The 26,177-nt window shown below is 47.1% G+C and overlaps 1 protein-coding gene across 12 annotated transcripts in view; it reads right to left on the bottom strand.

The window, feature by feature from the left end:
• LOC137616392 (defense protein l(2)34Fc-like) overlaps positions 1 to 26,177 on the bottom strand; it is a 1,552,671-nt gene that overhangs the window by 7,474 nt on the left and 1,519,020 nt on the right. For all 12 annotated transcript variants that reach the window (XR_011039414.1, XR_011039413.1, XR_011039415.1 and 9 more), the window contains one exon: positions 9,700 to 9,787. The gene's annotated coding sequence lies outside the window, so the exon portion shown is untranslated. The remainder of the gene's footprint in view (positions 1 to 9,699; positions 9,788 to 26,177) is intronic.

Here is a 26,177-nt window from a genome sequence, read left to right as displayed (position 1 = left end):
AAAGTTACCATAATAATACTATCTTGATTTCTTTTAGAAAAGAAGCGAAAGCTTGCTGCAAATCTTTGGGAGCTCATAACTCAAAAACATACTTATTCCCACTTTGGTACATTTTTCTCACTTATTTGTTGTTCGATATTAGAGAAAAAGATATCGTTGAAAAGAAGAATAAAAATTCCACAATTCTGTCAGACAAAATTTTGATTTTCGTTTTACATTTTTTTTCACGATTATTTTCCGTCTAGACGAGGAAAAAAAATAAAAATTCATTAAAAAAAAACAGAAAGGAAAATCAAAATTCTGTCTGACAGAATTGTTCGGTTGTTAGAGTAGTTTTTGTGGTATAAGTTTCAATACAATTGGTATTATAGTATTGGGGAAAAATGTACCTAAATATTTTTTTAAAATCATGATTTTTGCTCATAAATCCAAAAGTTTTTGATCAAATGACTTGAAATTTTTATATGATGAAGGTATTATATGTGTCTAAAACATATATAGAAATTGTGTAATTTGGATCATTAGGAAAAAAAATGGCGGACATGGCGGATGGTCCCCTTAAGGGAGTAGTAAAAAATAGAGGGTTGGGCATGAATGTAAAGAGAGTTTTATATGAGAAAGTGATTGTACCAACTGTGATGTATGGATCGGAGTTGTGGGGAATGAAAGTGACGGAGAGACAGAAATTGAATGTGTTTGAGATGAAGTGTCTAAGGAGTATGGCTGGTGTATCTCGAGTAGATAGGGTTAGGAACGAAGTGGTGAGGGAGAGAACGGGTGTAAGAAATGAGTTAGCAGCTAGAGTGGATATGAATGTATTGAGGTGGTTTGGCCATGTTGAGAGCATGGAAAATGGTTGTCTGCTAAAGGTGATGAATGCAAGAGTTGATGGGAGAAGTACAAGCGGAAGGCCAAGGTTTGGGTGGATGGATGGTGTGAAGAAAGCTCTGGGTGATAGGAGGAGAGATGTGAGAGAGGCAAGAGAGCGTGCTAGAAATAGGAATGAATGGCGAGCGATTGTGACGCAGTTCCGGTAGGCCCTGCTGCTTCCTCCGGTGCCTTAGATGACCGCGGAGGTAGCAGCAGTAGGGGATTCAGCATTATGAAGCTTCATCTATGGTGGAAAATGTGGGAGGTTGGGCTGTGGCACCTTAGCAGTACCAGCTGAACTCGGTTGAGTCCCTGGTTAGGCTGAAGGAACGTAGAGAGTAGAGGTCCCCTTTTGTTTTGTTTCTTTGTTGATGTCGGCTACCCCCTAAAATTTGGGGAAGTGCCTTTGGTATATGTATGATGTATGTAACAACATTGAAATAAATATTTCATATACAACCTATAAAAACTTTAACAAAAGAGGAATAGAAATTAGATAGAATAGTGTGCCCAAGTGTACCCTCAAGCAAGAGAACTCTAACCTAAGACAGTGAAAGACCATGGTACAGAGGTTATGGCACTACCCAAGACTAGAGAACAATGGTTTGATTTTGGAGTATCCTTCTCCTAGAAGAGCTGCTAACCATAGCTATAGTCTCTTCTACCCTTACCAAGAGGAAAGTAGTAACTGAACAATTACAGTGCAGTAGTTAACCCCCTTGGGTGAAGAAGAATTGTATGGTAATCTCAGTGTTGTCATGAGTATGAGGACAGAGGAGAATCTGTAAATAGGCCAGACTATTCAGTGTATGTGTAGGGAAAGGGAAAGAACCGTAACCAGAGAGAAGGATCCAATGTAATACTATCCGGCCAGTCAAAGGACCCCATAACTCTCTAGCGGTAGTATCTCAACGGCCGGCTGGTGCCCTGGCCAACCTACTACCTAGGTGATGGTTGGCAAGTTGTCCAAACAGTGCAGAGGTGAGCCCAGTAGATATAGCCCGAGAACTCACTTTGAGAACCCAGGTCAGAGATAAAAAGCAGGTCATACTAATCCAAAGCACTGATAAGTTGTGAAATCGATGGCACTACTCAGCAGGCATGTGGTGAGCATCCATCGAATAAGCTCAACGACTGGAGACAAAGACGTAGATCGAGGAACAGCCTCTAATGTAGGATTCCCTGCGTCAATATGGAGGGCAGAGGAATCTGCATCTTCAGGATAGACCTTGGGAAACACATGGCCGCCGTTCTTTTTCGTCTGGCCTTGTGCAAGACTCAATGATAGGGGCTAAGGCAGGGAAATTTAAGGCGTTAAAATTGGAGATCTAAGCTTCTAATACACCTTTAAAGCTCAAGCAATCAAAGGAAAATGAACTCGCTTAATTTTTTTTTCCTACCGTGCAATTTCTCCCCTTGGAATGGCCACGAGTGCTCCCTCCACACACACACTAGGGGACTCTGGGTGTACCAATGTCTACGACACGCTGCACACAAAGGATGAGGATCCACACATAGACGACCCATAAAAGTCATACAAGAACGTCTTCCAGCATCAGGACAAGTACTCATCACACATTTGCTTTGCACTCATGCTGAATAGATGAGAGAAAGTAATTACCACAAAACAAAGAAAACTTCAAGGGCCAACAACAGACATCAAGAGTAAGAAAATGGGGTTGCTCGCTTCATGCCAAAGCCAGTTCACCCAACGCCAGGGTGAATAGCGGCTGCCAGATCCCCGATGACTCTTCATTGGCCGTGAATAGCTTGTGCCAGAGTAAACCCTTTTTAAATGATAAAGATTTCCTTCGTGTAGGAACAATTACATATTAGTATAATGAAGTCAATAAATTTTATTAACACAGACATGTAATTGTAAGTGGGGGACAAGGGAGAATTGTACTAAAATTTATTCTATCAAAATCCTGGTTATTTCAGCAAATCTTCTGTGGAAGATACATAGCTGACTAGTCAGACTTTAGGCTGCAATAGTTTATGGGCCATTTTAGAAAAATCACAAACTTCAAGTAATTTGTATTTTTCCTAACTACTTACCTCGAACTACTTTCTTAGGAGTATCTGGGATCTCCGCCCAACCGCAGAATTTTGTTTAGTTTACCCTACTCCCGTTTTCTATGCGGGGTAACCTCTGGCGGAGTGATACGCGCCATGAGGTGACCCGGGGTCAGAGAGCATGCTTGCTCACGTCTCGAGCTCCAGTAAGTTTTTGACAGATAGGTTTCTACGAAGTCCTGTAGGGCACTCGGGGCAGGAGGGGCGGGCCATAAACCGAAAGTAGTTCGAGGTAAGTACTGTTAGAAAAAATACAAATTACTTGAAATTTGTGATTTGTTCCAACGGAGCACTTACCTCCAACTACTTTCTTAGGAGACTTACAGCTTACGAGGTGGGAGTGGCCTTCCGGACCTAGAGACCGCGATGAGGAAACACAAGAAAATAGGGAAAACTACGCAAAAAACTCTCTAGTGTATAAGTAACCCACCTCTGCAAAAATCCTTGGAGATGCATTCTTCCACTGACAGTGTATCTCATGGCAGTTAAAGGATTTAAGGGTCATATAGGGGAAAAAAGGGGTAAGGAAGGAACCTGTGTCTCTTGGACTTACCGCCTGCGGCTTCCCCAGGGCTACACCTTAAAATCTTTTGGAGCGTGGAAATGGCGGGACCGAGAGAGAACCGGTTCAAGGATCTCCTCGAACAGTCCTTTAAGCAGTGAGCCGTAAAGGTAGACTGTCTACTCTAGACCATGTACCTGCCCTCAGGATTTGGCCCACTGCCATGTTTCTTTCAAAGGCCAACGAAGTACTCAGTCCTCTAATGTCGTGGGGTCTAGGCCTTCCTGGAAGAGGGACTGCTGTAGGCTTACATGATCACCTGGCGTAGCCGGAAGGAGATCGTATTTTTGGAGACCGGCTTCTTCACCAGTCCTGAGGAGACGAACAGACTCTCCGTTTCGGGGTGAAGTTTGGCCATCCTCTCTTGGTACTTCCGTACTGCCCTGACTGGACACAGAAGCAAGTCCCTCGGGTTGTCCGAACGCGGGATAGCTGGCACTGAGAACCCTTCAAACTTGGGGTCCCAAACAGCTGGATTCTGAGTCTTGGCTACGAAGGAGGGTAAGAATCTGAACGTAGCTTCTCGCCAGCCCTTCGAGTGTGAGATCTCGTAAGACAGGCCATGAATCTCACCCACTCTTTTTGCTGATGCCAGAGCTAACAGAAAGACTGTCTTGAGGGTGAGCTCCTTGTCTAGAATGTCTTTGAGAAGCTCGAAGGGAGGTTCCCAAGCATCTTCCGTACCGTAGCCCCATCCCACTGGGGCACTCTAGCGGCTAGGGGGAACACGACTGTTCGAGGCTCTTGATGAGCATCGAGATATGTCTGGAGGCACCTAGGTCAAAGCCCTTCAGGAGGAAGACTTGGCCCAGCGCTGCCCGGACTCCTTTAATGGCTGGGATGGACGTGCCCACTTCGTCTTTGAGATAGGCCGGGAAGTCTGCTATCTCGTGAATGGAGGCCCCTAACGGCCTGATGTTCTTCGAGGAGAACCCCTTAGTAAAGGTAGCCCACTTTGCCTGGTACACAGCGACTGACGAACATCTCAGGTACCCTGACATCCTCGATGCCGTCCATGACGAATATCCTTCCTTTCTCAGGAGATGCTCGATAACCTCCTCGCATGAAGGCGGAGGGACCGAGGGTTTTCGTGGAACCTTTGGAAGTGAGGCTGCCGGAGAAGGTCTGGTCTGTCTGGAAGTGGCCAAGGTGGAAGGCGTTCCAGTTCCTTTAGATCCGCGAACCACTCTCTCTCCGGCCACCAGGGCGCTACCAAAGTCATCCACAGGTTGGCCGCCCGTCTCACCCTGTTGAGGACCTGTCTGAGCATCCCGAAGGGAGGGAAGGCGTAAACGCCAAGGTTGTCCCAAGGGTGTTGGAAGGCGTCCTCGAACGCTGCTGCTGGATCTGGCACAGGAGAACAAAACATGGGGAACTGTGCATTTAGTCTCGTGGCGAAGAGGTCTATCACCGGTGAGCCCCACTTTAGGATGAGGGTTTTGGCCACTTCTGGGTGTAGCAACCACTCGGGCCCTACCACTTGGCCCATCCTGCCGAGGCCGTCGGCCAAGACGTTCCTCTTCCCCAGAATGAACCTGGCTGAAATATTGATTTGTTCCACTTCGGCCCATTCTAGGAACTCCAACGTGAGACTGCACAGTTCCTTCGACTTCACGTAGACCACCACCGTGGTGTTGTCGCACACCAAGGCCACAGCGTTTCCCCGGAGTAGATGGACGAACTCTGGGCACATCCATTGTACGACTATCATCTCCAGCAGGTTTATGTGCATGTTCGTCTCCTCGACTTCCCATTTTCCCTTTTGCCGTTTTGTCGAGAAGATGGGCACCCAGCCCTCCTTGGATGCGTCCGTGAACAGGAGCATCTCCGGAGGGTCGGCTGCGAAGGGCATTCCCTTGAGGGTGTTCGTTCTGACATGCCACCACTCCAGGACTTCCTTCGTCTCTGGGGGACACCGGGACTATCTTGTGCGGGGAGTCCTATCAGTGGGACTATCTTGTGCGGGGAGTCCTATCAGTCTTTGCCAGTCCTTGGCTCTCCTGGGCTGGCCCGACAGGAAGGGCCGGAGTATCTGTTCTAGGGAGTCTAGGACCATCCCTAGGTAGGTCATCTTGGTGGAGGGTATCAGCTGGGACTTCTCCAGGTTGATGATGATACTCAGAACGTTGCAGAACTGCAGGAGCTTTGCGCCTTGCTCCCTCAGTACTTCCTCTGAGGCTGAAAGTAACAACCAGTCGTCTAGGTACTGAATCAGGCGGATGCCCTGTTCATGTGCCCAGGCTGAAACTGTTGCGAAGACCCTCGTGAAGATGTGAGGGGCTGTCGACAGTCCGAAGCAGAGGGTTCTGAACTGCAACGTTTGGGTACCCCATTTTACCCTTGGGTACTTCCTGCTGGAGGGATGGACAGGGACCTGGAAGTAGGCATCTTTAAGGTCTATGGACCTCATGAAGTCCTCCTTCAAGGCAGCTAGGAACGACTTCGGAGTGTCCATCTTGAAGTCTGTCTTGCAAACGAATTTGTTGAGGGTTGAGAGGTCTATGACCGGTCTCCAGACCCCTGTCGCCTTCTCCACCAGGAAGAGCCTGCTGTAGAACCCTGGACCTGGGTTCTTGACTGGTTCTACTGACCCTTTTGCCAGCATTGCCGAGACTACTTCTTGCAATGCTGCTACTCTCAGGGGGTCCTTGGGTGCCAACCACTCCGCCTGTGGATCTGGGATCAGAGGAGGGGGGGGGGGGGTCCGCTAGGAAGGGCAACCTGTACCCCTCCTTTAGTACTGCTACGGTCCACAGATCCGCTCCGTGGACCCGCCATGCTTGCCAAGATCGTTTGAGGCATCCCCCCCAGGGCTTGGCCGAGGTAGGGGGCCTCCCCTCCTACCTCCTTCGAGAGGCGCGGCCTGAACGCCCTCTCCTTGAGCCCGAGTAGGACGGTCTGAAGGCTAACTGTGGAGTCTAATCTCCTCTACGGGGGTGGGGGGGGGCAAGGCGAGGTAAAGATTACGTGTACCAACTTCTACATCCGACGGGCGGACGGAGCCGAAGAGACACTGGGCAAAGATGCGGGGGGCCTCTCCAGCGGCCACTGAGGCAGGCACTGGAGTGGCAAGAGCCCTGTTCGACCTGCTAGGAGGGAAAGCCACTTTGCCTTCGTCACGGATGGAGCCATCGGGACGGGGGTAGCCGTCATGGGTCTACCCCCTCCCGGGAAATCCGTGGGGTGTAAGTACCCTGCCATGTCAGCAGCCGCCTCCGATGCTTGGATGGGGCTGGCCGGGACGATGGTGCGGCTGGCTCCATCACGGAGGGAGCCACCGGGACGGAGGTAGCCATCATGGGTGTGTCAGCGGCCGCCTCCAATGCTTGGATAGGGCTGGCTGGGACGATGGAGCCACCGGGACGGAGGTAGCCGTCATGGGTCTACCTCCTCCCGGGGAATCCGTGGGGTGTGAGTACCCTGGCATACCAGCGGTTGACCAAGAAGCCCGAATGGAGCTGTCATGGTACCGGGTATGGATGCCATGCTGCGGGGCGAGCCAGCAGCTGCCTCCGCTGGACGGATGGAGCTCCTGCGGAGATCCATGTAGCTGCGGGCTTCCCCGTGCTGGCTGGTTGGTTGGTTCCTTCGTTCAGGGCGGGCCATCGAAGAACTGGAGGCCGGGACAAGGCAGCCAGTCCGAAGAGGCGACTCTCTCCGCTGGGCGGGTGAGGTCGGAACCTTCACGGGCTTATGCCTATCGACCGAGACCTGGTGCGATGACTACCGTCGATGATCAGGTCTGCTGGAGGAGACATACCGCAAGGATGGCGAAGAAGCTCTAGGGAGCCAGCCAGTGAGGGCCTCTGCTGCACGGGGGTATCTACCAACCTGCTGAGGCCCGAGAGCCAGTCCTCATCCGTCGCGGGCTTCGGTTCGTCTAGCCTGTGGTGGCGTCTGATGAAGGCTAGTACTTTTCTGTACGCGGAGGCCTCCTCCGCGGAGCCTTCAGCGCTATCTCCTAGGCCTTCCGTCGGATGCTCCTCTACCTGAGAAGGTGCACCTACGACGGGGGGCCCCGCTTGGGGGTGGAGGCATCCTTTTGTCGTGGTACGACTTCGGCGGTTCTGGATGGAGGACGGGCATCTCTGTGCGGACGGAGGCCTCCGTCCTGGACTAGTCTCTCCCCACGGAGGACCAAGCTGCTGCGGGCTTCCACGTGGCTACTGGTTGTCTTTCACATTCTGGCCGGCTTGTCAAAGTCTTGGAGGCTGGGACACGGCTGCCAGACCGAAGGGGCGACTCCCTCCACTGGGCGGATGAAGTCGGAAACTTCACGGACTTATGCCTGTCTGCCAGAGCCTGAAGTGAGGATTCCCTCCGAATTTCGGACCTGCTGTAGGGGACGTACTTCGGAGCGGGAGAACGAGCCCTTGGGAGTCTGCCAGAGGTACCCGGAACTGCTGAAGCTCCCAGGAGGTGGCTGCGTGGGATGGCGACGGGCACCCATTCCTCCCTAGGGAAAGGGCTTCTTCTGTGCCTCCTTCTGGGGGATCTAGCGTGCCTCCTGGAGTGGCAAGATCTGGAATGGGACCGGGACCTCCTTCTGCGGGACCTCTCTCGCCACCTCTACTGGTATGACTCGAAAGAGGAGCCCGAAGACTTGTAGGACCGCACCGAAGGGTCTGAGTCGTCCCGCGTCGCTGGTGGTTCTTCGTATCGGTCCGTATGTGACGAAGGCTCCAGGAAGACGGGAGGGAGCGTTGCTGAAGGCGCTGGGGGAGAGAGAGGTAACTTCTTGCTGGGGAACCACGGCTCGAACTCTTCCTCCAGTCTCATGGGCAACCTGAAGGGCGTCCTCGGCAGCGCCCATGCGAGGGGATCCGATGATGGTGAGTCCTCCTTCTCGGCATCTCCCCCGCCTGCAGACGTACCTGAAATACAGGCCCATGAAGCGGGGTTAAGAGGCTGCAGCAGCCTTTCCCCACATAGGATTATCGGAAGAGACGGGCCCCGGTGGCACCAGGACTCCGTCTTCCGAACACACTCCCGTCCCACCCTCAGGCCCCTAACTTGCCTGGACCAACAAACATCCCCACTAGCATAAATCTCAGACTCCTGGGGAAGAGCAATGGGCCTCTTCCCCCTGACTGACTTACCTCGTCCCCTACTTTGGGTAGGGGAAGGTGGCTGAGAAGCTCTATCAGACGAGGCATCGGGAGAAGCAAGCGGCGAGGAGAGGCTCGGCTTCCTAGGTGAACTCTTGGACGCCTTCTTCTTCGTTCCGGGACTCGCACTCCCGACACGTGGCTGTAAGAGAACATAAGCTGCCCCTACACGACGAACACAGAGGGAAAGGGTATGGAATGAACACAATGGGACCACGTGAGACACAAAGGGTCGCACTTGGTAAGGAGAGAGCGTTGAGATGTTATCGCGACGCGATCAGAAAACTTACTGGAGCTCGAGACCTGAGCAAGCATGCTCTCTGACCCCGGGTCACCTCATGGCGCGTATCACTCCACCAGAGGTTACCCCGCATAGAAAACGGGAGTAGGGTAAACTACACAAAATTCTGGTCGGTTGGGAGGAGATACCAGATACTCCTAAGAAAGTAGTTCGAGGTAAGTACTCCGTGTTGGAACTTAAAATTTAAAGCTTCAAGATTATTTGAATGAACAAATAGCTCATGATGCATTAGACTGTTCATGTTGCAACACTTACTCCTATCTAAAATTAATTTATATAAATCTTAACACAAAGAGCATCGCCGCTATTAAATATGTCTTTATGGTTTAGCTTGAAGACAAATTTAGTTCTCCACTTGGAGTGTTGGAATTTTCTTCAATCTAATCTATTGTCTACTACTATACATTCAGAAAAACACCAAGTACATAAACTCATGACGTACCTTATTCTTAGAATCAGTGGTTCTGGTTTCTCTCTTATAGTAGTTTTATGCCACAACAGATGTTTTCAATACGTACTGTAATTCTTATTGACAGACAAAGTTAGATAGTTTCCAACATCTCATCTGACCAATTAAGTAACGTTAAAACTATTACGATTCTAGTTTAACAATAAGCTTTTAGGTACCTCAAACAAACTTGTCTAATATCACAAACGAAATCAGTAAGACAGAACACCTAGTGACAAAAATACGTATCTACTATTGTGAGAAAACTCTGAACACTTCAAGATGCCTAATTAAGAATTATGAGGCCTGAAAATGACAACGGGGTAAAACTTACCCAGTGGGCCACCTTTAGCAGCACGTTGAGCCAATTCCTTCATCTTCCTCTCTTCTTCCTTCTTTTTAGCTAAAAATGCCTTGTCATCCTTAAATGAAAAAATAAAAGTAATGTTACTTAAAATCTGGAATTCAAAACTAAAATTAATTTTCATACCTTTGAGAAGGCTATTAGTAAGTGTAACTTTACTGGCTAAAAATTGAAAAATAAATAAACTACTCACTGTCAAGCAAATCTTTCCCTGCTCTAATGGACTGCTATACTGCCACCCACTTATGTACCAACCAAAAAGTGGAATATAAAAAGTACAAATTAAGGAAATAAAAAATGGGATTCAAATGAATGAAGCTGTAACATATAATCTGATGAATTCCCTCAACTTAAGTAGGTACAGAAATAGAGGGAAAAATAAATACAGTACCATACGTTTAAGAAACAAAATATGAAAATGATGGAAAAAGCAGAAAAGCTCACAAATATAACAAATTTGTAAGTACCTGAAATTTGTATTTTTCCCACTACTGTATACAAACCTGGAGCTATTTATAATAGGGTATACTTTCGGCGTAGCTGAAAGACGAGCCATGATAATTTTCGTAAGGGATAACTACCCCATCCGCTAGTTAGCGGGTGGGGGGGTGAAGTAGACTGGCTACCCCACTTACTCACACCTCTCGGCTGAGTAACCACTTTGCTTTATGGCAGGACTTCTCAGGGGACAGGGTGGTAGGCCAATTTGTATAAATAGCTCCCAGTTTGTATACTAGGAAAAATACAAATTACCTACAAATTTGTTATTTGTTCCGGCGTAGATACAAACCCTCAGCTATTTATAGGGTGACTTACTCTTAGGAGGGAGGAAGTCCTCACCAACTGGCCTTGGTCACGACCCGGGGTCCTCTCTATTTCGATCTGTGATCGATAGTAGAAGGGACCCTACCCTTGCTAAAATCAGGTGCCTATAGGAGGTAATGCACTGATAGCAGGCTGCAGAAGCTTGTGTGAGAGTGGAACTAACAGTGTGGCTTGTCTTTAACATAGGAATGCGAGTACAAAACCTATTGTTCTTAAAGACTTGCCCAATACCCTCCCTCAAAAAGGTATTGGGGATGTAACAAAGTATTCTTCTATATTTAGAGGCACAAGGGAAATAGGTCCTACCTGCAGCGAAGTGAGGTCAGCTATGCTAAGGCTTGCGGAGCTGTTTTCCCCAGAGGGGAGAAGGTGAAAGGAAGAAAGGAGCCAGGCATTCTTACTCATTCACCCCAGACTAATCCGGGTAGCCTTCCCCCTCAACCCTCTGCTACTTGTCCATCAAGGAGCCTGAGGTGTTTAGACTATTTGTTTTCCGACCACCACAGGACCGATGAAAAAGGCCTCCATGTTCTTGTGGGTTACGTCTTTGCAGGTAGTGGGCCGTGAAGGTTGATTGACGCTTCCACATGCCCACCTAAAGTATCTGCGCCACAGAGTAGTTTCATGAACACCAGGGACGTAGCAACGCCACTGACGTTACAAGCTCTGGGTCTTAGGATGGAGGAGAGTCTAGATTGAGAGTAACCTCAACTGTCTTCCGATCCCAGAGGGGAAGGAAATCCTTGAGGTCCTCCTCTTGACCTTCCCCGTGCTGGTCAACAGTGCCGACAAACAGGGGGCGAGCTGGTATCGTTCTTTTAAGGTAACCCCACAGACTCCTCACTGGGTAAAACCCCAGTTGATGGGTTTTCGGTTACCGAAAGACGACTTCGAAATGGGCTGCACCTAGGGTACACACTCTGATCTTGAGTCTTGGCAATCCACTCAGGGACGCCACTGAGGATTACTTCTCCCCGTCTCCTAGAGTAAGAGACATCAAAAGATGGATCATACAACACACTCTCTCTCTTGGTCAAAAGTCCAAGTGAGTAGAAAGGCCGTCTTCCGTGTAAGGAAGCGATCTGCTGCCTGGCATAAAAGTTCGTAGAGAGGGGCCTTCAGAGACTGAAGGACCCGAACCGCGTTCCCAGGAGGAGGTCGAGATCCGACGGGGAACAAGTTATCTCACACTTGTATAAGTAAAGGCATCGATGGGAGAAAATCCCCTTCCAAGACATCAGTCAGATAGGACCGAACACTTCGCCTGAAAGACCGACGCTGAAGTGTCTGAGGTGCCTAGACATCTTTCCTGTAACTTGTTGCGAAAGGCCTCTCTGAGGGGGGTGGTGTAGGATCATCCCAGGCGTGAAGTCAAAGCAAAGCTACGGCTTAGGAAAGTATTAGCATGTGGCTGCTTGGAAGATCATGCCATGGAGGAAGATCCCTCAGAACTCCGTCAGGAGCTGTAGAAGGTTCGGGAACCATTCTGCGAGTTGCCATATTGAAGCTATTGGAACACCGTCAGTAGCAGCAGAAGGCCCAGGAACCATTCTGTGGGATGCCATAGCGAAGCTATTGGAGTCTTTGATAAGATCTTGCTTATCCTGACTTGGCTGAGGACTTTTTCACCAGACCAAAAAGGGAGGGGGGGATACAAGGCACACCTCTAGGCCGCCCCACCGATCTTGGAATACATCTTGAGAGCCTAGTGATCCGGGACTGGGGAACGGTCGAGTGAATGGCCAGAAAGACGGCCTTCATCTCTTTATGTGGAGGTACTCTTCTGACTCTGACCAGAGGCCTGAGGTCGTGAGGTGCAGCCAGTGCTCCCCCCCACCCATTTTTTTTGAAGCGTCTGAGAACAGCATCAAATCCAGGGGGGGGATGAGCAGATTCACTCCCTTTTGTAGGAGTTCTGTCAGTTCCGCTGATTCCATGGGGATCCGGACATCCGGGGAATCGTGAGTCTGATTCCACCGGGTCTTGAGTCGCCCACTGGAGGAATCTCATCCTGAGGCGACCATTGGGAACTAGACGGGCCGGTGATGAAAGGTGACCGAGGAGACGTAACCAAGTTTGGGCTGGAAGTTCTTCTTGTCTGAGAAGCCTTGTTATCCTGTCATCTGATGGGAACGCTTTGTGGAGATTGGTGTCTATAATCATGCCTAGGTATACCAGTCTCTGTGTAGGAAGCAGGGATGACTTCTCGAGATTTACCATGATCCCCAGATCTTGGCAGTCTCATTAGTTTGTCTCGGTGTTGAAGGGTTGACACAGAGTCTGCTAGGATTAGCCAGTCGTCCAGATAACAGAGGAAACGGATGCCAATCCTGTGTGCCCAAGATGACACTAGGGCAAACACTGGTGAAAACTTGAGGAGCTGTGGAAAGACCAAACTATAGCACCTTGAACTGGTACTTTCTGTTGTCTAGGCTGAATCTTAAGTACTTCCTTGAAGACGGATGGACTGGGATCTGGAAGTACGCGTCCTTTAAGTTCAGTGTACACATGAAGTCTTGAGGTCTTACCGCTAGTCTGACCGTGTCTGCCGTCTCCATGCTGAACGGAGTTTGTTTGACAAACTTGTTCAGGGCTCCAGCCTCCAGATGCCTTTCTTACAAGAAAGAGTCGACTGAAGAAGCATGGGGACCCGTCGAGGACCTGTTGGAGAGCGCCTTCCTTCAACAGGGTTTGGACTTCTGCCCGAAGGGCCTGCCCCCTTGCCGATCCCATGGCAAGGGAGTTTATTGACACGGATTCCTGGTCAGGGGAGGGAGAGATGTTATGAACGGGACTATGGAGATTGTCCAGGAATCACCCCCAAGTTGCTTCCACCTGTTCGAGCAATTTTGTAAGCATCCCCCCCCCCCTGGTAGAGATGCAGGGGGAGTGCCTATCCTTGCGTTTGCGGCATCGGCTGGTCCCTCTAGGATTCTTTCCTCCCCTGGAGGACTGTTGCCTTTTCTGTCCTTGACAGGAAAGGGCTTATTAGACACTACTGTCTTCGCTGTTGATTTTGTCGTCACGGTCTTGGTTGGACGGGATGGCTGAGGTGGTGGAGGTTTACAGGGCTTGGATGTTAAAGCCCTATGGAGGAGGGAGTCTCGATGAGACTTCCTCCACCTCTTAGCAGCAAGTTCCACGTCCTTAAGCTCAAACAGGTGGGCTCCCTCTAGAGAGGAAATGTCCGAGCCTATTTATCTCAACGCTGGGGACCTGTTGGTGGAACCTCTTAGACACCGCATCTCGACATTTTAAGATGGTGTTTGCCCACAAGTTCGAAACTTGGTGGGCAAGAAACTCGATCGTGCGAGTGCTTGGGAGGAGAAAGGTCTCCATTGCCTTCCCGGTACGCTCCTTGGAGCTGGAATTCGTTGACATGCAGGCGAGTGCTGGCACGCGGTGGTGCACAGGAGAGATTTGGCGGGCAGGAGAGCGCTGGTGCGTAGGCGAGTGTTGGCGCGTAGGAGATCATGGGTGCACAGGGCGGATATGAGACTCCCGACGCTCAGGAGAGCGCAAGCGCACAGGAGGGCACTGGCGCGTGGGCGACCCTGGGCATGTGAGCGCAGGACACGCAGGAGTGTTGGCGCGTAGGTGCATGATGTAGCTGCCGTCTACGAGGGCGAGCAGGTGAAGGGGCGCGCCGAAGCGCTGACACGCATTCTGGCGATGACAAGCTGCTGGTGAGCGCTGATGTCCTGTAGGATGGCGAGCTGCAGGGCAATGGCGCACAGCTGCGCACTTTGGTAAAGCCTCAAGAAGCTTTACCGGGAACAAGAACGGTGATGGAAGGTCGGCAGGACTGAAGGGTAGATGGTCAGGAACTGGGATGTGCCCTTTGTAAAGGTGAGCATCCACCTATGGGGATCGCGAACGATCTGCAGTGACAGTTGAAGGTCAGAGGCGACGGTGATCTGGCCAGGTGTAGTTCCCGCGCCCGTGCGCAGGAGAATATTGGCGTGAGCGCGGAAGAGAGCTGGCGAGTGTTGGGCCGCTCGTGCGTACGGGCGATTGTCGGGCGCGCATGGCCTGGTGAGTGTGCGCGGGAGAGACCTGGGGCACTGGATTGTTTGTGTTGGTTGCACGCGCATAGGTGTGTGATGGGGCGTCGGTGAGTGCTGGAACTCTTTGACATGCAGGAGTGTGCTGGAGCGCGCTGGTGCACAGGAGGGCGCTGGCGCGTGGGCAACCCTGAGCGTGTGAGCGCGCAGAAGTGTTAGCAAGTAGGCGCATGATGTAGCTGCCGTCTATGAGGTCTATCAGGTGAAGGGCCGCGCCGAAGCGCTGTAGAGCGCTGACACCCAGTCACGTGATGACGAGCTACTGGTGAGCGCTGATGTTCTGTAGGTTGGCGAGCTGCAGGGCAATGGCGCGCAGCTGCGCACTTTGGTAGAGCCTCAAGAAGCTTTACCGGGAACAAGAACGGTGATGGAAGGTCGGCAGGTCTGAAGGGTGGATGGTCAGGAACTGGGATGCACCCTTTGTAAGGGCGAGCATCCACCGATGGGGATCGCGAACGATCCGCAGAGGTCCAGGACCGAAGTCACAGGACTAGTAGCAGGTGCAGTGACGGTCGAAGGTCAGATGACTGCAGCAGAGGCTCCTCTGTAGGTGATGGCTGCGACGACGAATCAGACGAAACAAAGAGGAGTCTCAGAGGAGTCGGATGACATCAAGGGCGACACCTCTGACACTACAACGTCGACGAGACCCAGAGAATCTACCTCTGACGGCGACGATGACTGCTGAACAGAAGGACCCGTACGGATGAACTGCAGCAAAGCTTCCTTGGAAGGTGGACCCGAGAGCCCCAAGGACAACCAAACCTGCAATAAAGGGGTTAGTGACAAGGCTTCCCCCGGGGGAAGAGGTGGGGCCGCTTCGCCAGGGGAAGCAACACCATCTCTCGAGGACCGGGGATGGCCGACATTAACTTGGTCTACGCTACTACTCGACGGTCTCTCGTAAAGAGGGCGAACGAGTAGGAGCTTCGGAGGAAGGTCGGAAGACGGAAGAAGAGCCTTGGGTTTTTCTCCCTTCAAAGCGGAAAATACTGATCATGGTTACTAGGGATGCCATAAACTGTGGCTATGTAAATATACAATCTGTAGGTAATAAGACTGTTCAAATTCGAGAATTGATAAATTAACAATATTTAGATATGCTAGCATTATCTGAAACATGCCTAAATAACTTGGACAAGGTAAAGATCACTGAAATGACACTCCCCACACATGCCTTCTTTCACATACCAAGAGAAGGTAGGCCTGGTGGGGGTGTTGGACTCTGTTCATAAAAGTTACTCAAATCTCAAAACGTTGAAAAGAATTAGTGTAACAAGCTTTGAATATATAAATAAAATTTACGCCAAAAAATAGAAGAATATCCTTTGTAACAATACATAAACCTCCTGGAACAAACACTAGTATCTTTTTTGAAGAATTCGGTGCTCTCATTGAGATGATTATCATGGAGAAAAACGAATTAGTTATTTGTGGAGACTTCAATTTTTGGATGTATGACGCATCAAAACCTGACGCTTTGGCATTTAGTGAGTTACTAGAATCATATCGACAAGTGAATAATGTCGACTGTACAACTCCTTCAACTGGGCATACGCTAGACTTAGTTCTAAGTGATGACGTGAATAATATTGTATCTGATATAAAAGTTGAAGAGAAATGTACTATCTCACCAGTACACAAACTTATTACGTTCAGTCTACCTCTACAGAAACGTGCATTAGACATAAATCAAATTTTTCTCCTACCGTATTTATTGAAGAAGTTACATAAATGATGCTATCAACATTACCTGTGATCATGATGACCAACATCTGTGGTCTTATGACCACTTATAATAAAGTGAGTAAAAGTGAATATGATACCATGTACCCACCAATGGAAAAGACTATAACCGTAAAACACCAATCTCCTTGGTTTGAGGGAGAGACTTTGGTATTCAAAATAGTGGAATAGGTTAAAAACTGAAAGTAATTGGGTCTAATACAAAACTGCTGCGTGTCAATATAACTACCTACTAAGAAGGAAAAAAGTGAATACTATAAGAGAAAGATCCTCAATGCAGCAACAAACAAGTTATACCGTATCCTGAATGGTATAATGGGAAATGAAAAGAAGCTACCTGATGGATACAGTGACCAGGAACTAGCAAATAATTTTCTAGTATTCTTTAAAAACAAAATTGAAAATATAACCAGGTCATTTGTAAATACTCAACATCAGATTAATGATACACCAGGCACACAGACAAAATCAATAAGATTTAGCAACATAAAACAAGATGACATCACCAGAATTATCAAGAGCGCAAAGAAAACAAACTGAACAATTGATCCTATGCCAAATTCTGAAGTAATTGGAGAGAAAGACTTTTCTAGTCTAGCCGAAATAATAACGAGAATAGCAAATGCAAGCACTGATGAATGTAAGTTTCCTAAATCTGAAAAAATGGCTATAATCACACCAGTTCTGAAAAATGCACTGGACTAACAGGAATTAAACTCATATAGACATATTTCAAATCTATCCTTTATCTCAAAAGTGCTTGAATATGTAATTCTTGAACAACTAGTCAGCCACTTAGAAGTAATAGAAGCTTTGCCTGACAACCAATCTGCTTACAAAAAAAAATATACTCTACGGAGACAGCCATCTGCTTTTTTGTAAATGATATGCTAGAAATGATCCATCCATATACCAAGGCACTTCCCCCAATTTTGGGGGGTAGCCGACATCAACAAAGAAACAAAACAAAAAGGGGACTACTCTCTACGTTCCTCCAGCCTAACCAGGGACTCAGCCGAGTTCAGCTGGTACTGCTAGGGTGCCACAGCCCAACCTCCCACAATTCCACCACAGATGAAGCTTCATAATGCTGAATCCCCTACTGCTGCTACCTCCGCGGTCATCTAAGGCACCGGAGGAAGCAGCAGGGCCTACCGGAACTGCGTCACAATCACTCGCCATTCATTCCTATTTCTAGCACGCTCTCTTGCCTCTCACACATCTATCCTCCTATCACCCAGAGCTTTCTTCACACCATCCATCCACCCAAACCTTGGCCTTCCTCTTGTACTTATCCCATCAACTCTTGCATTCATCACCTTCTTTAGCAGACAGCCATTTTCCATTCTCTCAACATGGCCAAACCACCTCAACACATTCATATCCACTCTAGCCGCTAACTCATTTCTTACACCCGTTCTCACCCTCACCACTTCGTTCCTAACCCTATCTACTCGAGATACACCAGCCATACTCCTTAGACACTTCATCTCAAACACATTCAATTTCTGTCTCTCCATCACTTTCATTCCCCACAACTCCGATCCATACATCACAGTTGGTACAATCACTTTCTCATATAGAACTCTCTTTACATTCATGCCCAACCCTCTATTTTTTACTACTCCCTTAACTGCCCCCAACACTTTGCATCCTTCATTCACTCTCTGACGTACATCTGCTTCCACTCCACCATTTGCTGCAACAACTGACCCCAAGTACTTAAACTGATCCACCTCCTCAAGTAACTCTCCATTTAACATGACATTCAACCTTGCACCACCTTCCCTTCTCGTACATCTCATAACCTTACTCTTACCCACATTAACTCTCAACTTCCTTCTCTCACACACCCTTCCAAATTCTGTCACTAGTCGGTCAAGCTTCTCTTCTGTGTCTGCTACCAGTACAGTATCATCCGCAAACAACTACTGATTTACCTCCCATTCATGATCATTTTCGTCTACCAGTTTTAATCCTCGTCCAAGCACTCAAGCATTCACCTCTCTCACCACTCCATCAACATACAAGTTAAACAACCACGGCGACATCACACATCCCTGTCTCAGCCCCACTCTCACCGGAAACCAATCACTCACTTCATTTCCTATTCTAACACATGCTTTACTACCTTTGTATAAACTTTTCACTGCTTGCAACAACCTTCCACCAACTCCATATAACCTCATCACATTCCACATTGCTTCCCTATCAACTCTATCATATGCTTTCTCCAGATCCATAAACGCAACATACACCTCCTTACCTTTTGCTAAATATTTCTCGCATATCTGCCTAACTGTAAAAATCTAATTCATACAACCCCTACCTCTTATAAAACCACCCTGTACTTCCAAAATTGCATTCTCTGTTTTATCCTTAATCCTATTAATCATTACTCTACCATACACTTTTCCAACTAACCTCAACAAACTAATACCTCTTGAATTACAACACTAATGCACATTTCCCTTACCCTTATATAGTGGTACAATACACGCACAAACCCAATCTACTGGTACCATTGACAACACAAAACACACATTAAACAATCTCACCAACCATTCAAGTACAGTCACACCCCCTTCCTTCAACATCTCAGCTTTCACACCATCCATACCAGATGCTTTTCCTCCTCTCGTTTCATCTAGTGCTCTCCTCACTTTCTCTATTGTAATCTCTCTCTCATTCTCATCTCCCATCACTGGCACCTCAACACCTGGAACAGCAAGAAATGATGGATGAAAATAAATGCGGTATTTAATACTGCTCGATTTCAGTGCTGCTTTTCATGCAGTAGTGCATTTACTGCTACTAAATGATCTACAATCCATCGGCGTTAAAGATCAAGCCTTCAAATACCTAAAAGACTACTTAGTTGGTAGAAATTACTATTTACCAATTGGAAACTCTTAATCATCATATGAACCCTTAAACAGAGGGGTACCCCAGGGGAGTGTACTTGACCCAATCTTTTTCTGCATCTATACTCTTGGTCTATCAAAAATGCTACAAAGGCATGGCATGAAGTTTAAACTATCTGCAGATGACACTATTTTACTTCTCCATAAATGAAATACATGACACTACTGAAACTCTAAACCGAATCCTTGATAGTGTTAGAGTATGGATGACAATTAAACTAAAATTGAATGAGAACAAAACTGAATTCATGGTGGTGGGCGAGATAAACTGCGTGAGAAACTTAGGTGATATTCAAATGAACATAAATAATGACTCGGTGCCAATATCTAGTCAAGTTCGAGATCTAGGTTCCTTTCTTGACTTTAACTTGTCTCTAAATGCGCAAATAAACAATGTAATAAAAACTGCTGGTTATCATATAAGAAATATTGCGTTTATAAAAAAAAAGTAACAGAACGAAAATTCTGTAAAGAAACTTGTGATAAACTGTGTTATTACCAGGATTGACTGCTGCAACTCTATTACAATTTACCAAAAGTGCAACTTAAGTAATTACAAAACATAATAAACAGAGGATCAAGACTGATTAAAAGTGTCCCACCTACAGAAAGGATCACCCCTATGTTAATCGATTTACACTGGCTGCCGATTAAAGCAAGAATTGAATTTAAAATATGTACAATAACCCACCAAGTTATCAGAACCGGTCGTCCAAAATACTTAAGAGAATTGCTACATATTGTGCAGCTAACAAATCTTATTTCACAAGTCCTTTGACAGTGACGATTTATCAGTAAATGAACAATACATGGTATGAAACGTTAAATACTCTGAACGAACAAAGTAAAACGACAGTGGAGGTCCTGTAGAGAGCAGGGTTCCCTTGCTGTATGGGACCGGAAAAGCAGCCATCAAAGTAAGTAAGGAACCTTCGAAGAAATATCCTGCTTAGACTTCTTCCGCCGTCGCCCAAACCTCTCCCAGAAGCCCACTCCCTACACTTATTTACACTATCACACCGTTGACTTCTGCATATAGGACTAAGGGTGTGAGGATCTGTCTACACCGCCGACATAAATGTTTCACAAGGGCGGGCGGAGAGTCCAGGGGAGGCGCGCATGGTAGCAGAAGTCAACTTCCCAAACACACACTAGAGAAAAGAAAAAGCAAAGAACAGATTAATAGCTGCCAAATAAGGGAAGGATGAAGAGCGGCAACGTCTGTTCACCATCCAAGCCAAAAGCAAAGCGAGCTCAATCACAGCTGTGTGAGAGGGGGGGTAGCAAGCTACCCTCCCCTACCCACACTAACTAGCGGTATGGGTATTTAACCCTCGCTAAATTTCAATGGCTCGTCATTTCAGCTACACCGAAAGTAATACCCCTGTTAAATAGCGTGGTTTGTATTACAGTTACGGAACAACTGGACGTTAGTCCGGAGGCACTAACTAAATTTCTTGAGGGTTGAAGGGATGTATCGTGATTTTCCTGGGTGAGCCTATGTTCTTACTCGTCCTAGAACAGATGATGTCACCATGAGGCGGTGTTCACCTCTCATCCTTCTCTTCTTTCTTAGCGATGACCTCCTTTACCGTAACTGGTTTGAAGGGTAAGTTGGCCATACAAGAATCAAAAGGAATAGGACCTTTAGCATGCGATCGGGGTGGGAGGTGATCTACGCACTCCGTCTGCTGTCGACTTCCTTCTGTCCAGACTTCCAATTGATGAACTCAATGAGGGTTCCAGAGGGATTCTAAGGCCTGCCTCGACTGGAACAGTCGGAGGTTGTGACGGTGAAGGAGCCACGTTCGGAGTCTTCAGAAGGGTGGAGATGATCGTATTCACCCATGGAGGAAGTTCTAAACATCTTGGTAAACCCTGGAATTCCCTAGGCATGTCATTTAGGTGGAACTCTAGGAGCTCCAGCCGATGGAGGTGATAACCACTGAGGCAGAGGAACACGTTCCTTCGGACGCGAAGGAAGCTCTGGACAAATAGGCACGTTCGCGAACCTCTTAGGAGGCTCCTTGAACCCTTCTGGAAAGTGTCGGTCTTCCGCTGGAGGTGGAAGATGCAGAGGGTCGAGGCGAAGTTGTTGGTACCGCACTTGCTCGCGTGAACTGCTCATGGAAATCGCAAGCTTCACGCGTCAACTGATGCGATTCATGAGCAGAAGTGCTTGCAACAGGAGCACTAGGAGTCACGCAAGGAGGGGACAGTCCAACGCCTTCCTGCTGCCCCAGAGAAGCACCTACAGCCAACGAAGTTGGCATACGAGGACTGCGAGTAGGAACTATTCTAGTTGGCGTTTCCAAGTGTCGCGTATGTGAACACTTTGCTAAAACTCCCCATGCCGTGAAAGGCACTAGAGGTTTAGTTAGAAGATGGTCATTCTCATCATCAGGTCCTACCCGAGGTCATTTGAAAGGCCTGGTTGAGGGCTGCATGGCGACGGATTGCGTGGAGGCTTACCTCTACCCCTAGACGACAAACGGCTAGACACTGATCACAAATACATGGTTCGTGATCACGAACGTTTAGCTCTCATTCGAGAATGGCGTGAATCCCTAACTTGCGAACGTGAACATCGTTCTTGTGAAAGCCGCCCTCATGAACAGAAGAATTGTCCTCGCGAGCACGAGCGCCATTCGGATGATCTAGAACGCGAGCGTCTGGAACTAGGTCTTGACTTTGCTTGTAATCGTGTAGAAAGCGATCGCGAGACTCGTCCTTGTGAAAAGGAACGCCTCCGAGATGAGTATTGAGAGCTGCGGTCTCGTGAGTGCGAGGCTCTACAGCACGAGCGTGAGGCTCTACAGTGTGAGCACCTTCTAGAAGAAGAGCGCTCGGATCGTGATGACCTACGATCAGTAAGATCTTCCGATCGTTCTGAAGGGCGATCAGGGGAAGGGAGTCCAGAAGGGCGAGGCGATGCTCGTCCTTCAGCGCTGCTGGTGGTAGGAGATCTACACCTGCAAGTTCCTGTGGGGAGAAACAAAGGGTTGAAGGTTAGGGGACGACAAGGTCCCAGGATGGAGAGAAGGTTCGTCGTCAGCAGGGGGCCGTTGGAGAGGCTAACGCGAGCGATCACCTAGTCCATGCATGGAAGTTCCAGCTGACCTCCCACAGTTCCAGAGTGCGAGATGTCGACGGCTCCGGAGAAGGTCCTTCCTGCCACCAGATTGAAGAATGGCTCCCCAGCGGCTGGAGAAGTTGCTCCTCTAGGGGAAGCAACAGCAACCGCCGTACCACAGGGTTGCCAAGAAGTTAGTTGACTTGCGCTCCTACTCGATCATCCCACGGAAGAGCGCGAACAAGAATCGGCTTTTGAGAGAGATTTGGGGGAGCGAGAAGAAGAACGCACTTTGCTCACCCGAAGGAGAACAGTCACGCTTCGTCTTCTTCCTACGCTGCCCAAACTTCTCCCATTGGGAGGCAGACCACTCCCTACACTCTGCGGAGGGGGAACTCTGCTCGCATGGATGCCCCGGCATGTAGGACACAAGGAGTGCGGGTCGGTCTCCGATGACATGAAGGGCCTACACGCGGGAACCTCGCGCCCTTGACAGGTTCGCATGGTCAAGGCGATCACAAAAGAAGACACTCACACCTGATCAAGCGGTTAGGCAGGTTTGCCACCTCACAATTAAAGTCCAATGGCTACCTTCCAGCTACGCTGAAAGATAATCCACATAAATAACGGAAGGTTTTTTATTATTTTCCGATACCATGATTCAATTTTACCACAGCAATATTATCACAAAGTTCAGCCAAGTCTGCACACAAGTCACAAATAGCTCCTACTTTGTTTCAAAATTTCCCTGATAGATAGAACACGTCATCCCAGGTTATGAAGCGTTTGTTTTTACTAATAATGCTGTCCCATCCATATACATTCTTACCTCACGGCTAAGTTTGTAGTTAGTTTGAATATGTCCTGTACAACTGCATTTAATACTGCTGTAATAATTACCATGAAATGTTAGGAGGGTAAAGGTCGTTATAATGCATGGGTCGGCGAAGCCACGGCCTAGTTACTCTATCGTAAAATTTCCCCCAAGCATTGCTTTCTGCCTGACTAATGTAACACCCGTTGGGCGGCGCTCCGTTCGCATATCATATAGTGGAGCAAGCTTGAAAATTTAGGGACGTTTGGACTTATGTTTTTGCTAAGGCCAGCAATCTATAGTCTTATCCCATTGTTAAGATTGTATTTTGTTGGGATACGTCCTGAAATTATGCTGAACACTATTTTGATACATATATAACCAAAGGTTAGAGTAGGCACATTTAGTTAAGATGTTTAGGAGGATAAGCCAGCATCAATCAGCCCACATGAACTAACCTTTCTTTTCCGTGAGCTTGTAGGACTGCTTTTGTTGGCTGCTAGATTTCAAAATTTTTAACACACCCCAGTGCTGGTCTTCCCTAAAAGTTAACTCAGAATTGCACTTGGGACTCTTCTTAAACTTTCAGGGATAACACAATGAGCTTTTAACTTGTTCACTACACTATACTAGGTGTACCGTCATATTCACCGTGAAACTTGACTTAGTCATCCATGTAGCCATAATGGAAGCCATTAAACTTTGTCACATTGAGCTCCATAATGCAAAACCAACACAACTACAAAGGAACCGAGTCTTCCTCTTAAGCAAACGGGATGTCCAGAACTGACTACATCACTCTCAAACATACAAGCAGGCCCAAATATGGTAAACTTTGTCATGTTTTATGGAAAAGTAGCAGGTTGACCCAGGCACCAGCCTCCCGTTGAGATACTACAGCTGGAGAGTTGTGTAGTCACATTGGATCCGGGGTGAATGTAGTTTTTAGGGAAAGGGCTATATCTTTCTTATTACTATAGTCTATCGGCTCCTTCATGGCAATCCGGGCGTTGTCTCCTACGTTGCCAAATGTCCTTCTCTGGAGTGTTTAAAGGCCTACCGCTCCTGTTTACCCTTTTAATCCCTGCGCTCGAATGTCTCCTGGGGCAATATACTGGACCTTTCTAGGGATTATCCCATACTACTGAGTTTCCGCATTCTCTAATCAACTCGTATGTGTGAATTTATCTACCTACACTCACAAATTCCATCTCGTGGAGGCTCTACCATTTGTTATATATATATATATATATATATATATATATATATATATATATATATATATATATATATATATATATGTACTGTGTGTATATATATATATATGTGTGTGTGAGAGAGAGAGAGAGAGAGAGAGAGAGAGAGAGAGAGAGAGAGAGAGAGAGAGAGAGAGAGAGAGAGAGAGATCCTGTGTAAATTTAGGCAGGTAAACTGAAATAGTGTCGTAAAGATACATGGGTTACACAGAAATATCGACAACAATTAAATATATTATCTATACGTAGTATAGACGCCCAATTATCTTCATTAAGAGTATCCGATACACTTTCTTTTTATATTCTCATGCCTTCTTTCTATGGACTTTGTTCTAGCTTTGCAATTTACTTTGAATATTTTGTTTTAGGTTTGGCACGTTTTTATCTTCAAAATATAAGATACTTTTGCTTGAGTGTCATACCTGATGAAAATATCAATTTGTGTTTCATAGTCTTTGTAAGGATTTATCAAAACAAATAGATGATAGTTTTGAGTCATGAATGTTATACTGATAACGATACACAAGAATGCCAGGATTATAGAGATTTATTTCTGCACATCTTTTATATTAAAAATATGTAACATTTTTTTATTTGTATAACGAGGACTTCCTTCCATGTTCTTGGTAGGGCGACAGACTCCTTAATGACTGACTGTTTTGGTTGAGCCGTCTTTATGGAGACACGCTGTTTGACATATTCATACCCTGAGGTCAGCTTAACGCCCGAGAAGGATGTGGCAGCGCTGTAAAATTTTTCTGCCACGTTTAAGAAGAAACGTGTAATTTTATTGTTATTAAAAGTAAAGAAATTACGAGGGCATTTAATAATCGCGAATATTTATTATTAATTAATTATATTTACATTTTTTTTAACTTATGCTGCCTCCATACACCATACAACGTGATGGTAATATTTGATATGGCATCGCCGCTCCCGGCCCAAACCCAGCCTTGTTCGCCTTAAAGGATCCGATAGAGTATAGCCAAATCGTTTCTCCTTATGGTGAAGATGTTCTTTACTTTGATCCAATATACCATATAATGTTATTTTATCATTTTAAATATAATTTACCTTTACCACAGCAATATGTTCTAAGTTCAGCACGGTCAAAACGCAAATCACGGGTAGATCCTGCTTAGTTTGCAACTTACCCAACAGATAGAGCCCGTGTCATCGCAGGCTAAGAAAAGTTAGTTTTTACAATTTAATACTGTCCCATCAATATACATTTTTACCTCCCTGTTAAGTTTGTAATTAGTTGGGACACATCATTTATAGTGACATTTGATACTGCTATGATAATTATCATGAATTGTTAGGTTAGGGAAAGGTCGTTACACTACGTCGTCCGCTGAAGCCACGGCCAAGTTACTTGATCGTAAAATTTCCCCCAAGCATTGTTTCCTGCTTGACTATAATAACACCCGTAGGGCGGCGCTCTGTTCGCCTATCACCTGGTGGCGCAAGCTTGAACAGTTATTGATGTTTGGACTTATGTTTTCACTACTCCCAACAATCTTTATTTTTAACTGCTTGTTAAGACCGAAGTTCGTTGGGACACGTCCTGAAATTATGCCAAATACTTATTTGTTATATATAGAACCAAAGGTGAGGTTAACCACCATCTATGTTTCGGTAGATAAAGCCAGTGTCAAACAAACCACCCGAACTAACCCTTCGTTTCCGTGCACTTGTAGGCCTACTTTTGCTGGCCGCGTGATTTCAAAATTTTAAAACCCCCCC

Source organism: Palaemon carinicauda, chromosome 22 (genome assembly GCF_036898095.1).
Source record: "Palaemon carinicauda isolate YSFRI2023 chromosome 22, ASM3689809v2, whole genome shotgun sequence".
NCBI lineage: Eukaryota > Metazoa > Arthropoda > Malacostraca > Decapoda > Palaemonidae > Palaemon > Palaemon carinicauda.
The sequence above is the reverse complement of the archived record's forward strand: the minus strand, read 5'-3'. Positions and strand labels throughout refer to the sequence as shown.